Raw genomic sequence first — 4,866 nt, 5'->3', positions numbered from 1 at the left:
GTTATTATCTTTGTACAATTTTAATATTGTTTTTTTTTTCAAAAAAAATAATATAATTTAAAATTAGTACATTTAACAGAGTAATTTTATTCAATGTTAACAATTTTTTATTTTTAAAAACAAAAGTTAAATAAGATAGAATGATATCAATCATTAGATGCATAAATTTTAAATCTTAAGTCCTAACCATGAAATGGATAATTTCATTTAGAATTAAGATCATCCTTATCCAAGAGCAAGGACTTCCTTTCTTTATCACTACCACGTTGTTGTTGTATGTTTTTTTTTTTTTAAAAAAAAAAAAGTATTATGATCAGGACCAAGTGTTTTCTTTTTTGTAAGTATTATCTGGACCACTTTTGTTGATGTTGTTGTACGTATTACAGGACCACAAAAAAAACGACCACGTTTTTTGTGTTTTTGTTTTTTTGAAGTAATATTACAATTCTCTTCGTTTCAAATTAAATTGATAAGGACTAAAAATTAGTGCATTTAAGGGTATATATAAATTTAATATTAGCAAGTCTTTTAAAAAATTTAAATAATATAAAATAAAATATAATGTTAAATGCACAAACTTTAAATTATAACCATAAAACATATAGTATTAATTTCATTTAAAACAAAAGAAATCCTTGTCCGAAAGCAAGGATTTCCTTTCTTTATCACGATATTATTATTTTTAATTATATTTAGTTAGGCGTGAGCCGCACATGATGGACTTAGACGGTGGGAATCGCAGACGTTGAAATGCTTACTCAAGTCCAATTGAGCCGTAGCCTGACTCAACCTCATTAGGACATCAATAAAATCCATAGCCGCTAATATTAATAGGATTGAGAATTCTCATTTTGAGAGTAGAATTTTCACTCTAGTACATATCCAACTAGCTAGGGACGGAGCTAAAAACTATTATGGCCAGGGACCATTAGTCAAAAAAAAAAATTATTACTAGGAGCTAGTAGGTTAATTTATTTTTTTACCAAAAAAAATTTTTGTTCTTAGAAATGGGGCCATGGTCTATACTGGCCCCTCCTTCTCCGCCCCTATATTCAATCACATCAAAAAAAAAAAATTGAGATTGCTGAACCACCGCATATATTATTATTATTAGGACCGCATTACTTCCTTATGATTGTACGGGTAATGTGTATACTATGTAGAGAAAGGCTGATAGAAGAAGGCACGTAGTAGCATGATAGAGGTGGAACATATGGAAAATATGGCGCACGAGCTGAACCAATCGGCTTGGATAAAAGGATTTGGGCTATGGACCCGGCAACTTTCCTTTGGAAATGTTTTTGTTTTTCAAAATTCTCAATGCAAATTAAAATTAGAAAAGAGTTATGTTAAAAATTTTGTCTAAGCTTATTTGTATTTGTTTGTTATTTATTTATTTATTTTTGGAATAATTGCACTATTGGTCCCTGTGATATGCCATAATTATTTTTCACTCCCTATGGTTCAAAAAGTTCATGGGAGGTCCTTGTGGTAAGCAATAATTACAAATCGATCCCTGAAGTCAAATTTCGTTAAATTTTTTGACAAATTCTGTTAAATGCTATGCCAGCGCCACGCCAAACCAATAAAATAGCGACACGTGTCTATTTGAATTGTTGATGACATTTTTGGTTCGATGACGTGGCATCATCAGAGACGTCCTTTCAACCGCACCCTGACCTGCAAAACAGGAAAGACCCGCCGGGGGTTGGCCAGCGGAGCCTCCTCCGACAATCAAGTCAGTCAAGTGTTTGTAAAGAGAAGAGAGAAAGAGAGGGAGAGAGGGCTCGGAGAATAATAGATTCCACCCAAATGATTTTTGTACTCCCTTTTATATCCCTACGTGCTATATGTCCATTTTGCCCCTGTCAAGCACAATGCCCAATGGAGACGTCTGATTTCTTCTCTGACTTGATTTGACTGGTCTCATAAATATTGATGGCTTCTTGCGACCAAGGTTATTGTCCGGGGACTAAACATTTCCGGGGTCTGAAATCCCATGAATGAGGCCAACCTGGCCCACTCCAAAGTGGGGACAAATATTTCCCTAACAATTACCCTTCAATTCTCCTATCTTTATTATAAAGGTAGAGAGAATTTAACCAATGAAGCCTTTATAATCCGACCGATCCCGCCGGCCATTCTTCATCCAATTCACGTAGTGCTCTCCTCGGATCCCGGGAAAACTCAAGTGTTTTTTCTACTGCCGTATTACGCGGCTCCAAGCCATTTACGGCAGGCAATCGAGAATTTATTTCCGTCATAAATTCACCATCAGTTAGGTGCACCTAACACCCCGTAAATCGTGCATGCAGTGATCATTATTGTTTTTCTATATATTCACACTTTCCTTTGCTAGAATGCCATTGGTCTTCATATTGCCCATTTGAATAGATCTTTCTTTCTTTTTATTCCTTTCCCTGAGATCGGATTTTCCCTTTCATTCTTTTTGAATTCTCCAGATCTTCTCGCAATACTCCTCGTTCCTGGTGCGGTCCTCACGACTGAGCATATTCACCAATTCATCATGGATGGCCCTGGAGTATTCACTCTTCACAACGGTTTCACTGAATGTGCGATCTTCGGCTTTAGACACACAAGGGTGTGTGACCTCCGGCCTCACGCCAACCTGTTCCTGTCCAGCCCGCAGGAATTGTGTAACACCTCAATTTCGCCCTGACTGCTCACGAGAGCTCAACCATTCAAGCTGTACTTGAACTTTGCGCGGGTGAACCCTTCAAAATTTTCAGACAATTCATCTTTGTAGCCAGATGACTACCCTTCACAGTGTTCCTTCGGGGTTGTCCGTTCTTCTTGTCTTCATGCATGTGTGTACTATGAGCAAATCTAATAAAATCTTCTTGGCAACATGAATTTCAAATCAATCTTCAATAATCTCTTTGGACTACCACCGAAATGGACGTCTCATAAATCATAAAATTATGTCCACACAACATTGTGTCGAGTATTTGCATCGTGCTACCCCGGACAGTAATTATGATAGCACTTTTAACATATCCATCGCTCTCAATAGTCATAAATCCATCGCCGGACCGTCAACTTCCTCCGGTAGATGGATTTCCGCTGGCCGGCATTTCTGAAGTCCGGGACCACTGGGGGCACTGTGTCCCTTTCTGTTTCTTCAAAGAAGAGGCAATCACTCCGATTTCTTTACTCGACTTCTAGATTGTTAGACCGAAAATCCCTTATCTTTGGCATAACCCCCAACTCAAATAATTTATGGGAAGTCGATTTCGGCCTGACGCCGGCAACTTTACTTTCAGGACGGTCTCCTTTGACTTCCTTACCTGAGGTCGACTTTGCTAAGGCCTCATGTTCTCCATCACCCCCCCTTGTCCTCAACCGGGGGGGGGGGGGGGGGGGGGTGTCCCCGTCCGAGATATCGGATATTCCTCATCACCCCCCTGTCCTCAACCAGGAGGGTGTCACTGTCCGAGACATCTCGGGCATTCTCGTCCTGTTTCTATCCGGTGCCGGCTAAGCCATGTGACTGAGTGTCACAGTCTCCGACCACGATGGTCTAGCATAGGGGTAATCAGCCACTGAAGAGTTGGAATGCTATCATAGATCTCGAGCGTTGTGCGGGGTTTCTCTACTTAAATCATGGGCTTAGCCCGTCAATCCTTCTGCTTGTCTGAGATATATTTCGAACACAGACGGCAGTTCCGAGGTCTCCACCCTCCTTTCTTTCAAGCATTTCCCTGGCACTGCGATGAGGGATAACAGTGCGATAAAAGGTCGAGACTCCGGGAACGACCTCCCTTAGTGAGTTCCCTCTACGTTCGGAAGGTCGGTCGGACCCATAGCCGCTTCTCGGCCCTATAGATGCTGCAAATATTTTTATTACTCTCGGCTCGGGTTCTCTACTTTTCCCAAATTCATGCTACAAACATGCAAGCATATCAACACCTTCAGTCCTCAATCGTATCCTTGTCGGATTTTTCTACCACTGGATAATTCTTCTGGTGGGTCTGATCAATTGTGTAGGCTTCAGTCAATTGTCTTTTCAAGTTATGACCCCTACGTCAGTGATGCTCAAGGAATCTATTTTGGTTAGATAGGGTAACCTGAACCCAAAAAGGGTACATCGATTCACAATTTGGAGCCCGCCTGCTCAAATTAGCAAAGTTTGCGCGGATTTTCCTTCTAACCCCATATCCGGAGGGGAGTGGCATCCGAAGATATCCCTGAGCCACCCCCCTCTCTGTTCAAAGAAAAATAGTTATCGGGGTTGCTTCTCCATCCGAGAGAAGGTAATCGTCCAAATCCAAAGACATGGTCCTTTACCCAAAGGAGGCCAGCCATCATAGTTATCCTTATTTCACCACGTGTTTTCTGGGGACTACATCGGTCTCCTCATTCGAGGTAAGTCTTCACTCCATCCCAAGATGAGCTTTACTCGCTACTTCCTTTCCACCTTAGTGGATCCAGTCTGCAATGAGCAGACGCTCGATTCGTTCCCTTATCCAACAGGGGACGTTTCATCCGAGGGAAATTTTCTAGTTTCCTTATCCTAGGAAAACCCCCTTATCTAAGGAGGAATAGTCCACGGAACATCCCATTCCTTTTTGTGTTATCCTACCATAGGAGTCCGAATATCAATGGCATCCCGGGAGCAAAGTCTGCTGTAGGGGATGTTTCCCTAGCCTGATTTATTAAAGGGGTTCACTCCCCGTCCTCGAGGGTTTCTGAGCAACAAATGGTCTTGAAGATGGGAAATCATAATTTCCCACGTCGAATCTGTTATTGTCAATCTACGGCACTCGGTAGATCAGCTTTTTCGGCCTTCCCAGCAATCATTCCGATGTGCTTCGGTGATAAGTGGGATTTCACAAGGGAAAATGG

This window comes from Alnus glutinosa, chromosome 3, assembly GCF_958979055.1.
Source record: "Alnus glutinosa chromosome 3, dhAlnGlut1.1, whole genome shotgun sequence".
Taxonomy (NCBI): Eukaryota; Viridiplantae; Streptophyta; class Magnoliopsida; order Fagales; family Betulaceae; genus Alnus; species Alnus glutinosa.
This window is presented reverse-complemented; position numbering follows the sequence as displayed.